Source organism: Takifugu rubripes, chromosome 14, assembly GCF_901000725.2.
Source record: "Takifugu rubripes chromosome 14, fTakRub1.2, whole genome shotgun sequence".
NCBI lineage: Eukaryota > Metazoa > Chordata > Actinopteri > Tetraodontiformes > Tetraodontidae > Takifugu > Takifugu rubripes.
The window spans coordinates 6,859,650-6,872,006 of record NC_042298.1 but is presented as its reverse complement, the minus strand read 5'-3'; the positions used below and the strand labels follow the sequence as shown (position 1 = coordinate 6,872,006).

At 45.5% G+C, this 12,357-nt stretch overlaps 1 long non-coding RNA gene across 1 annotated transcript; it reads left to right on the top strand.

The window, feature by feature from the left end:
• Positions 1–11,007: 11,007 nt before the first annotated feature.
• On the top strand, positions 11,008–11,756 carry LOC115252480 (uncharacterized). The gene is made up of 3 exons (XR_003890895.1): positions 11,008–11,124; positions 11,415–11,539; positions 11,634–11,756. It is a non-coding gene; the product is annotated as an uncharacterized lncRNA (long non-coding RNA).
• The last annotated feature ends 601 nt before the right edge of the window (positions 11,757–12,357 follow it).

Genomic DNA, 12,357 nt, shown 5'->3' with positions numbered 1-12,357 from the left:
ATGTAGTAAGTATGTCGCGTGAGTGAAACTTTATTAAGATGAAATTAACGAGAAAGAGCGTTGAGAGAAAAGTCTGTGAAAAGATCGTGTGTACAGAGGCAATATGTACGTGCATAATATAGGTGTGTGTGTGTGTGTGTGCGTGTGTGTGCGTGTGTGTGTGTGTGTGCCCCTGTCCAGCATTGATCGGCTGCTAGGTGACAGCTTCACTATGTCACTGCAGTTGTCCAAGCAAAACAGAACAAGTCCCTCTCTAATTGCCTTGCCTTTGAAAAAGGCAACTTCTCGCTTCAAAAAACAAGGCGAGTCATTAACGCTGTTCTTGCCGCCAATCCACCTCCCTCTGCACCCCCCCCCCCCCTCTCTCTCTCTCTCTCTCTCTCTCAGCTGAACCTGATAACACCTTGTTCAGAGCCAGTGATCAAGGCGGAATCATCTCCTCCTCACCCCATCTCCTCTGCAACTCCACCTGCATAATTGCTGCACCTAACCTTTTCAGCGCTGCCTCCGCTGGGAGTCAGCCAGCCAGCCCAATTGGGCTGCAAGTATTAATAGAATCTCATTTCATGCCTGTATCGGATAAAACAAAGGTTGGGTTTCGCTGAGCAAGTTTGATCTTATTACTGCGACTGTTGAGAAGGTAAAGGTGTGTGTGTGCGCGTGTGTGTGTTATGAGTAACAGACTATCGACAGTGTCTAAAAAATGAAGAAAACCACGTGATTTTCTATTTCATAGAACCTCCTGATTGTCACCACTGCTGGTGTCAGTGTGTGCTCCCTTTATTAATCTTGGCTCTTTGATTTGCTGGCTGTCTGAAGACACCTTAAACCTTTCAGCAGCTTCGGGTATTGATGGAAAGGAGAAAACTTGGGAGGGAGAGGCCTGAACTGTGGGTGGAGGAGGTGACAGCCACAGCATTGTTCCCATCCTCCTCATCACTGTGGGCCCTTTATCCTCCGCGGCTCCTCAGCCATGGGGTTGAGTGTGGTTTTAGGGTTTCTCCAGGTTCCTCCCACGGTCTAAAAGCACAAGCATCAGGTTAACTGGAGATTCTAAAGGACCCCCCCCCCCCCCATCCCCCCCGTGTGAGTGTGCTGGTGAATGCTGTGTCTCCTCTGATAGACTGGGTCAGTTCCTGGCCCTCACCTCCTACTGTGATCCAGACCAGGAATAAGCGGTTGATAACATTAAAATGGCGAGGAGCCCTTGTCCTGCTGCTTCCAGGCGCTTCTCTGTATCAGCACACCTGATTCAAAGCTGAGGCCTGATCAAAGAGGGAACCGTGACTAAAATAGAACAGACTCACTGCTGCTTTTTATCTTTAACATGTTAGTAATTATTGTCTTTTCCTCTGATGGTTCTGTATTATTAAAATGCAACTTTGATCGTTTCGGTCATGAGGTCAACTCCCCGGAGATTCATCACGGAGTCCAGTCAGCTGCGCGCTGAATAATTAGAAAACGGTTCTGTTGCGTTTGAGTATTTTTCGTTTTTAATCGGGTTAAATTAAATTAAAAACGGGTTTGGTTGCAGGTTAAATCGCCATGGATACCAGCTTGATCACGATGTGTCTGCAAAATATTAGAGGGAGAATATTAAATATTTCTTTAACGGCACGTGTTCGTTTTCTTGTTGTTTTTAACCTGCCTCAGTACAACCTGGTCCCTTAAAGTATCTTGAGTCCCCTATTCATGAGCCATGCTCCTACTTCTCCCTCCTGCAGGTGTGTTGCAATTATTGTGTTTAAAAGAAACAAAAGCAGCTGATCTGATCACACAAAGACCAATGATGATGATGAGGAGGAGGAGGAGGAGGAGGACAGAAAATCTTGCAAGAATTCATCTGTCCTGGAACGAGGAATCACACGGCGTGCTCGGGTTCTCCAGAAGGATTAATATTAATATTCATGCGAGTGTGTTGTGCTTCGCGGGGCTGCAGCATGTGTACTTTTGTCCTGTGTTGAATGTTTGACTCTCAGCGAGGGCGCATGTGCAGCTGATGCTGGACACTTGCATCATCTGTGTGTCTGAAATGGAATGCTGGAACTCTGGCACACTTTTACCGACATTTCCATACATTTCCTGGAGTTCAGGGAAACCTTGAGCAGCGGAACCCTCGATGAAGACTTCTCTGAGATCTTCCTCATGGCTCTCCGTCAGCGCTTCTTCCTCATGTTGACTTCCTCTAATTAAGTCCCAAATTAGAGCCTGATTGTCTTGCAGTGATTGTGCCATAGACAACCTCAGCTGCCTATGAATCTTATAGCGACAATAACATCATAAATTAGGCTGAAAGGTGAAATGTTGCTCTGCAGGAGCCTCCAGTTTATACAGTTATTTTTCCTTAATTGCTACTTTTGGACACGTCATGAATCTGCTGCAGGCTCTGAGGACCTGAACATGGGGCTCCTTAAATGTCTCCAATGAGGGGCCTTTTGACATCAGGCACTTTAATAGTATTGTGTCGCCATTTAGACACAAGCCTCAGCACGCACATATTTCAGCTGCTCCTGGATGAGATGCATCCTGGGAAATCTTTCAAATTAAAGAGAGAGTGGCTGCGAAATCTTTTACTTAACCCTTAAACCGCTGCCATCCTGATAAATATGTGGCGACCAGGACATTTATAATGAGAGCTGTTAATCATTAGATTTTCTCAACTCCCTTTCTGCTCCGTCTTCCTCTTTCTATTTTTTACTCGTAGCCATTTTCCTTTGCCTTAATAATACATAGATGTTGTGGGTGATGTGGCGAAGCGTCTTTGTTCGGGGAATCCCTGGTGTGACACAAATTGATGGAGATCTATGAGATTCCAGCTTGTTATGAGGGAGCTGGGGCCATTTATGGTGGTGCAATTGTATGCGTGTGTGTGTGTGTATGTAGTGGAGGGGTAAAGGAGCAGATTGAAGGGAAGGAAACGGGGAGGGGGGGCACTGCAGGTCACTGCAGACCGGTTGGAAATTACATATAGGTTCGCTTTCATGCGTTTTTAGGAGAGGAACAGAGAAACCATCATTATGCCACACACACACACACACACACACACACACACACACACACACACACACACACACACAACTTCTGTGTACATATTTCACAGAAGTTGTGTGTGTGTGGGTGGGTTTGTAGGTGTGTGGGTGGGGGGTCTGCTGTCTTAATTTGGAATTAATGAGGGGGCCGTGATGAGGCGAGGGAGAAAGGAGAAGGAGGATTACCCTGACGAGTGGGAGGGGCTCTCCTGTCCCTCCTGTTCACTAGTGACCCGGTGGGACAGGAATCTCCCTGGAAACCGCTGCAACATGTGCACAGACAGAAAAACAGCCTTGGATCCCTGAAAACCGTGGAAAGCCATCACACACACGAGCGTGTGAAGCCCAGGATGCACTAAAATGTCTCCTGAACAACAGAGCAGCCTTCTGGACAAATCTTCAAGTGTCTCAGCACTGAAAATGATTTCCCCTCTAAGTTGTGGGGATTTATTTGCAGCGCCGCTGCTGCGTCTTCAGGGACCGCTCCACTTTCACCCGTAATCTCTCATTTTCCATCGCATCAGAATACATAAATAATAAATAAGATCCTGCCATATAGTGTACTTTTTAGCTCAGGCAATTCCTAAAATACCAAATCTAAATTTAATTCCCCCTTTCTGTTCTTCCCTTTTTCTGTTTCCTCACCCTCTCTCATCTATATTTATGCCCTCTGTAGTGAAAAGTTCTTTTGCCTTCAGAACGAAGCTGCTCGGCTCCTCACTGCAATTACTGATAAATTACAGGGAATTAAAGCAATTAGAGCTGCAGAGATATACAATTAACAAACACCCGCTTCATGACGCCACACGCCGGCCGCACAAGCACAAGATTGCAAAGCAAATATCTCGCTTTTAATCTCTCCCAGCTTTTCTTTCATTTTCTCCTCCACTTCCACAAGATGCGTTCCATAAATACACACACAAACAGGCTTGGTGGGGGCAGGTTTTCCAGTTCATTAGACGGTATTTAATTTGAAAACACCTCTGTGTTGTGGGAGATTTGAGTTCTCCTGAGGGATGAAAGCTGAAGCAGCAGTGGGCGATGAGACTGGGATTCCTCCATCTGTCGCTCCTCAGTCCCACAAACTGGGACCAGCAGACACCAGCAACCAGCTGCTACAACCAGGGGATGCTGGTGAATGGAGATGAAGATATTCAGCATAGATTCAGACTCACACAGACCATAGAGGTGGTTCTAGGAAGTGGTTAGGAGATAAAATGGCAATAATAGCCGTCATTTGCCATTTAAAGAAAGCTTTCTCTTTCTCTCTGAAGGTTAGGACCTTAAACGTCGTTCTCTTGGACTGATGGCTTTTATCGTTGCTTTACGTCATATTTTTCAGGTTGAGTACTGGCTCATCGCTGTCGTATAAAACTGGAGCAATTCAGCCAGCGTTTGAAGAAGACCTGCAGATGAATTAAAAACCCTGCCACTTATTCTCTGCTGGGATCACCGAACACTAATCAGAATTCTGATTTCTGTGTGTCAATTTGACTGTCCTCAGTTCCGCTAATGTTAAATTAGAGTCTTTATGGACTTGTGAGTCAGTTCATTTCAACTTTCAGGACCACAAAAAGCAACAAATAGAGGTTTAAAAGGCCTTTCAGCATCTAAGAAACCGTTATCACACAGCTCAGCCTGCCAAGTCCTCCCTGGTTGGTTCTGATATTAGACGGGTGTCAGATTGTGGCTCATTCACAGGGCTCGACTCCCAGCCTATTTGGAGGATGCACGTGTTTCCTCCTGACGCTGCGCTTCCCTCCCACACTCAGGAAACACTGTTAGATAAGGATGCCAATGTCAGTTTCACCGCAAGGGAGCGTCGCGCCCGTGTCGGCCCTGCCACTGACCGGCTTGATCTTTTCCTTGTGACCAACAGGAGTGGATGGAGAATAAAGACATATAGTTCTATACAGAAATGTCGTTGCGTGGACGTTTGAGAGGACGCAGTTGGCGTGAATCACTGAGGGTTGATGTAACATTTTATTTCCGTCTATTCTGCCAGGGATGCAGAGATCACTGCAAAGGCAGAGAGAGAGTGGCACAGATACTTTAAAAAAAAAGAAAAAGAAATGGCGCATAAGGCAGCAAGCACAGCTTTATTGATGGTATAAATTGTGCAGTTATCGTACCGTAAATGAAAACTGACAGCAGTAACCCTGACAGCCTAAAGACAAAAGGAGATGTGGAGTTTAGAGGTCTCATCGTCCCCTTTTGAGTTGTTGCTGCAACAACATACAGCAGCGCAGAGCAAAAAACAGGTGGGTTGGGGAAGAAGAAGCAATTTGTGTAAACAGGCAGGGTGGCGGGGGCAGCAAAGTAAATAGAACCTGAAGAGAGGATTGATAGGTGACAGGATGCTCTCCTACTCGTCAGCATTGCTCTCTGTGGCACTCACAGCGTGATGCCCTGAAGCCATGCCCACGGATACACTCCCCTTTCTTCTCCCTGCCATCCCCCCTGCCTTTATTTCACAAAAGCACGCATCATTTCTATGTCTTGTATGAACATTCAACTCCTTCTTGGCATTTAAAAACTTTTCCTCATCTGCTCAAAAACACGCTGCACACATACATTTATCAAAACTGTGCGCCCCAATATTATCTCTATTTTCTCCTGAAGGAGGCCGCGCCATACCCGCAGTGTCACTCTGCTTATATAAATGCTGAAATATTCATATGCATACATATCTTTCCCCTTCCCTCTCCTGGTCAATCTCAAAAATGAACATTTTTCTGCACTTTAAGGTTTGCTATATTTATGAGGGCAGGAGATGTCCCCATGCAGGGCAAACACAATGACTCATCCTGAAGTCGGACTCACACACACCTGACGCAACACACAGACCAAAGAACTGAAATGAAACATTGAGAGGCGGAGAAGAAATTTGTGTTCTTCGAAAGAGGAACTGCGGTGGTTGCTGCGGGAATCGAGCTAAATTATTGTCGGTATCTGAAAGATTTATTAGGGAGAGAATTTATAGAATCCCATCTGCATCTGTACTCTTGATATGTGAGAAAAAGGGGAGAAAACTGTATAACAAATGTTGCAATTAAAAGTAGGACCCATGAGTCTTGCGAGGGTTTCAGAGGCTGCACTAGCTCAGCGTCAGCAGGCCAGAGGCAAGAGAAACCTGCAGGAGTCAGTCAGTCAGGGACGCACCTGAAGAAAATATCAGCCCCCAAAGTCATGACTGCTTCTTCATTTAAAATTTAGATGAAAGGCAGCATGTGTCACAAAAACATGAACAATGTCAGCGGTGCTCAAATATGACAATAAGGCGTGAAGAGTCTTCTAAACTGTGGACTACTGGAAACCCAAGCACAAAGCACCTGAAAGCGCTACATTGACCCTGTGTGCCCGGCTCCTCTGCAGAAGGCTCACATTACTTCTCCTTGACATTTTGTTCTGGCACAATCGAACACTCCCACACCTCCACACAATCTTGTGGAAAGGTGCCGTGTTGCTGGACTCTGTGAGAATTTAAACAAAGCACACCTCAGACACGGGGCCAGCATGGATTCAGCTCAACTTTTACAGAAAGTTTCTCTTCAAAACTGCACAAAAATGTGTGTAAAAAGTGTTTTATCTTCACCAATCACTGTCCACAGATCTGTTGTGTCCGTGGAGCCGTGATGAGGGGAAAAGATGCACAATTATTCAGTCTATTTCTATTAGTGGTGGACAAAGATGTGAAGGAGAAAAATATACAGGTGGAATTATTTTACTTTTTAAAAAAGAAAACTGTAGAGGTGCTGTAATAAGATGCTGGAGAAGCTGCTCCTGATGCCTCCTGGTTGTTTTCCATGACCAGCGTCCACTCTTCAACGTTGGGTTGGCTGGTTTAACCGATCTCAAAATGTTGCTTATCGGAAAAACAAGTGCTTCTAATGGAACATGGCTGAAGTGTCCATCTGCCTGACAGACTAGCATTGTTGTTTTATTGCTGTTTAATGAAGAAAACAAATAAAAGCTTATTTTTGCTGTGCTATTATTGCAACATGTACATCAATCTCTGTTAGATGGATGAAGCCCCTGCTCCTGCACACAGCCCTACCCCATCTATCCCTCTAAATCTAATAAACCCAACTGCCTTTTGCATGCAGTGCCACAGAATACCTCCAAAGTAGTTTGCATGACATAAAGTTCACATCTCGCTTGCTTTCTGTTTCCACGGAGCTGTTTAACTCATAATGAACGCGCCGCTCTCAAATAAATGGCACGTAATGCATTCAGCTCTCATAATGTGGACTGTGATATGTTGCATTTCCATACTGCTGCTTAGAACATCATCATCACAAGGAGCCATTATGGTAATCCGGCACCTGAGGGAAGACAGACGGAAAGAGCAAAGAAGAGGGATGGAGGGAGAGGAATCGACAAGAGGACGAGGTGATTTTCGCACAGAAAGGTGAAGGTTAAACTGGTGTTTAATGATAAAACCGCGGGGAGGCACAGAGTTAAGTAAATGTTCTACATAGATGATGGCATTATTAGAGCTTGGCAGGGCTCTTTCTTCGATGGTTCCACCCCCCCGTTCCTGGAACCACATTCAGAACTCTCTTCAAATGTCTGCTCTCATTTCTGTGGGGGAATAAAAGGCTCTTATCAAACATAAACCACTGCTATTCTCAGTGCTAGTTGTTCACCTGGCCAGGTCTGCCTCACAAAAGAGCTCTAATCTGTAATTCATGTTGTTGTCTTATTGGTTTATAGCCAAGTTAATAACACATTAACGATGCCTTATTATTCCCTCCTGAGGTTTTCACAAAAATCATCCTTGAACAAAACCCTCCATTTGAATAACGTGAATCATCGCGTTGAAGGAAAGGCAGGAAGACGTTACACAATCTGATCTTTTTAGTCGGGCCATTATGCAAGACTTTAGCAGCGTTCAAAATGTCAGTAATTTATTGCCAGCAATTGGTGCTGCAGACAGCCAGCGTGAGTAAGTTAGTGAGGTTTGAACGGGTCATGTTGCTGAAGAGTTTCCCAAGTAGTCAGAAGAGCATTTGTGGTTGGAGCAGGAAAGAAAGGTTAGCAGGGCATCAGCAAATTAGCTGCGAATGTGTTGCACACAAATGCTCTGCTTTCTCCCAAGTGCTATAAAGGTGAAGACGATTAGCCTGGAGGAAGCGTTGGTATTCTCTAATGCAATGACTAACAGATCAACTTGAATAGATCAACACAAACTACCTATTTTAGCACAAATGCTACACAGAGCCCAGAAGTGAGTCAAGAGTAATTGACTAGCCTGGAGCTGCAGCTGTAAAACTGTGTGTGCTCCTGGACTCCACATAATCAAAGCAGTTTTGCCACCGCTCATGTAAACATATGCATGATGGCTGGATGGCAAATTAGCAACAGTATCGTTGGATGTAGAGGTTGGATAGTCCCAGTTTTATTGAGCTGAAGCTCTGCTCTTTTGTTCTTTATTTATATCTATATCTACAGTTACAGTGGACAACATTCATTAAGGTTTTGAGAGATTTTAAGTAATGTCTAGCTTATTCCAGCTGGTTTCCTGTTGAATTACTGTTCATGTAGTCTGTGTTTCCTCCTCCAGGGTTTATTTCATGCTCTGTTCTCTTTGGACAAATTTAGGAGAGATTCAGCAAATCATTTACAGATATGATGAATTCTGGATTCACACGTAGTGATCAGCGTGACCATCGAACAACGGGCAGCTAAATGCTGCAAATGTGTAGAGCCGGAGATTCAGACCCATCCCAACAGGAAGGGTCCTCCCAGACTGGCCATTATGGGATGTGCAGATAGTTGTTCATGGGAAAAAAGATAGAAATTACTTTTCTTAAAGGGTTCAGCTCTCCCTTATATAGTTTCAACACTGATTGGCCAAACACTCGTTATCTCATTTCTATGAGCTTCCCTTCATTTGTGTTTTGGCCCTTTTGGAAATTGTAGCAAAAGAAGAGCTGCCAGAAGTGGACAAGGCCCAGGATCTTTTCAACATATTTTCTTGAGACGTCTTTTGAGTTGGAGATTCAAAGCTACCAAGTCTGTGGAAGAATAGCTGACAAGCTGGTGGAGGTGGAGGACCACCACAGTCTCAGTGGGTCCCACTGCCGTACCGCCCTCCCAATCATCATCAAGCTGATTTTAATAACATTAAGGTGCAGCTGAAACTCAGACCACTGACAAAAGTTCCTGGGAATGTTGGGGAATGTTCTTAGTACCTAAGAATGTCCCCAGAACCAAACGGTGGGATTGGGAGAATCACTTATTCAAAGTGATTATTGTTATTGTTATCCCAGTTTCACACTTCCTGTCTCACCTTTTGGTCCCTTCCCTCCTCTTCACTACCTCCTCCAATCAAACACTGAGTGACGGCTTACGTAACAGGGCAGGTTCCAAATCGGACTCCACTCTCCTTGATCTGCGGCCTCTTCTCTCTTCTAAATGGTTCACTTCTGTTATAACACTTCAGCCTGAGTGAGAGACACGCTGGAGAGGGCGGGAGACAGGGTGGCAGACACAGACATGACAGGGGGGAGAGGGAGCGCTGCTTTAATTATTCATACCTATCGCAGGTTTTATTTTAAAAAAAGAAAAAAAAGAAAAAGAAAACGGAAGTGCCATGAAGGGAAAAGAGAGGCCTGGAGTCGGAGATAGAAAGAGCGAAAAGTCAACCCAAATGGTGAGGCATTCCCAGGGCAGTAGTGCACTCTGAGATCCAAGGCTGTGCCAGCCTGGGGCCGTAGGGGTGAGGAAACTCCATCATTAGCTGCCAGAAATCCTCAGAGAGCAAACCTGGAGGGACTAAAGTGAGATGAGGGAGCTATTTGCAGATTCTATGAAAACCAGCGTCCTCTGATTTCAGTGCTGAATCCATTTTGGGCTTCACCATGATTTTACCTCTCCCTGTGAACACCAGACTGGAAGTTTTATCCTGAGTTCTCACCCGGGATTGTGTCCTCTGTGATGCGAGCGTGAGTCTCTGTTTCTTTGTGTAAATGTGTGTGAGGAAGGAGCGTGAACCAGAGGATCTGGATCATGTCACCCCCCCTCTGAAGAAGCCTCGTCCCACAGATGGTGCGCTGCTGCAGGGGTGAGAGAACAGGGCCTCCCTTGTTTAACGCTGTTGCTCTCTGGAGACCAGCTCCTTTTCATCTTCCCTTCTCCTCCGGGTGCTCGACAACAAACCAGGGATGGTGCGAGAGGGGAGAGAAACATAAGAGGAATCGAGGGAAGTGTTGGCCAGCAGGGCGGGGGAGGGATGGCGCTGGAGTCGGAGAATTCATAGCTACAGGTCAACTGAGCCGTTTGTTAGTTTGCTTGTCAGGATCTTTTATTTATTTGGCTCTCTCTACAATAACGTACTCATGAATATGGATGTTTAATGCAGGGACACACTTATCAAATCCAAGATATTATTCTTTAGGGGAATGTATAGACAATTATTGCAATAATATTTAGACAGATTAAAGCAGATGCACATTTATCTTCCGATATCTTTATTTCTCTTGACCGCTTTTTCCCTTTCAGGGTCATGGGGAGGGTGCTGGACCCATCCCAGATACATGTGGGCGAAGGCAGGTTACACCCCTGAACCATTCGCCAGCCTACTGCAGGGGTCCATATTTAGGGGGTTGGTACCTTGTTCAAGAGTACCTCGGCAGTGCCGTGGGGGTGTTTTGTCTGCACCGGGCCTTGGCCCAATCTCCTCCCTTACATACTGAGCTACTGCCACCCCCCCCCCCCCCCCCCCCCCCCCATTTACTTACCTGTAGCTACCTGCTGTCCACGGTAATTACATTGTAATAAACAGCTTATGAATGACTTGTGATTGTAGGGAAAAGTTGTGATTAGCTCAGTTTAGCTGTCTGCTACGGTATTGCTAATATTGCTGATATGGGATCAATGCCTTTGCTTAATTGTGCACATCAAAGCACAATTCCTCTTTCCTTTTACAGCCACGTTTCTGAAGATGCTGTTAATATTTCAGAGGGACAAGGATGTGGACTTGTGTGCCTGCTTGATTAGCGGTGATGTTGGGATGGTGATGCTGAGAGGAAGAGAGAGAGCGGGACTTTAACAGAGATGAGCTGTGGCAGGTGTTGGACAATGAGTGAAAGTAAAGAGAGAATTGAACACCGCACTTCAAAAAAAAGAAAAAAAACTCTTTCCCCTTTCAATTCTGCACGAGTCCCGTCTCATCCACCACTGAGTCTTTCTTCCTGTTCTTTTTCTTCTCTTAATTGCTGCTCGCCAAATCCCCTGTTCTTTCTTCTCATCCCCCCTGTGTTCCCCTCCTCTCCCTGCGTCCCGTCTGTCTCCCTCCTTGCGTTTTAATATCGTCTCCGCTCCGGTCCGGATTCTCTCCGCTGTCTCTCATCTTCATCCCTTCATCCTCTCTTCTTGCAGCGCTCCTCTGCGATGAGACGTGCGCATGGTTTCCGAGGAGGCAGCCAGTCGTCACGGACACAGCGACTAAACTTTGGATAAAATCAATGTTTAATTCAGATGACTGCGGGCCATTGGCAGAAAAAGTGGGAGCCTTTCATCTATAAAAGGACTGAGAAAAAAGGGGGCGAAAGAGACGACTGACGAGACTAATGGAATTGTCATCTGCTGTATGTTTAGAGAAGAAGCCATCAAGCCGCCGTTGCCACCTCACCAGAACCTGCACGTGTGTTTGCGGGTGTGTTAGTGACCTCTCCATTAACCTGCTGACGCTGCTGTTCATTCTCCCTCCTTCCAGCTGCTACACTCTCAATTTAAAACCGTCACTGCACATGAAACAGCGGCGTAAAATAAAGAGAAGCCTTTGTTTCTGACCATCTCGGCCTGCTGGCCTCATTTCGAACCAGGAAGTAGAGCAAAGGAGTGAATCAAAAGGCTGCTCATGAATGAATAAAATGAAAAACAGGAAAATTATTAAACACACACAGAGGAGCAAGGACGGTCCAACCTGCAATCTGAACCTCAAACCTGAGGCTGTTCTCTCAAAAAACAAGCTTATACCTGCTGCGAAGGGCTCCTGGACTGATATTTTGACTAAAGGCTTTGGTTCCTAGTCTACTTTTACACTTTTTAAGAGTTTAATGTCCATGCAGAGAAGCTGGTGTTGGGGGACTCGTCCTTCCCCTGCAACTGCACGGAAACTTTGTAAAAGATTATTGTTAAAGAGATTCAATGGTCGTGTCTAAAGTGGATCTCTCCAGATTAAACTCTCATCAATAAAGGGCCGCCTGCACAGCGCTCCTCAACCTCCTACGTCGAACAAATGGCTTGTTGTTTCGGGGTTGTCACATTTTTGAGGTCACAGAAACAGGAACATGCACAGATGCTTACACATAATCACGGA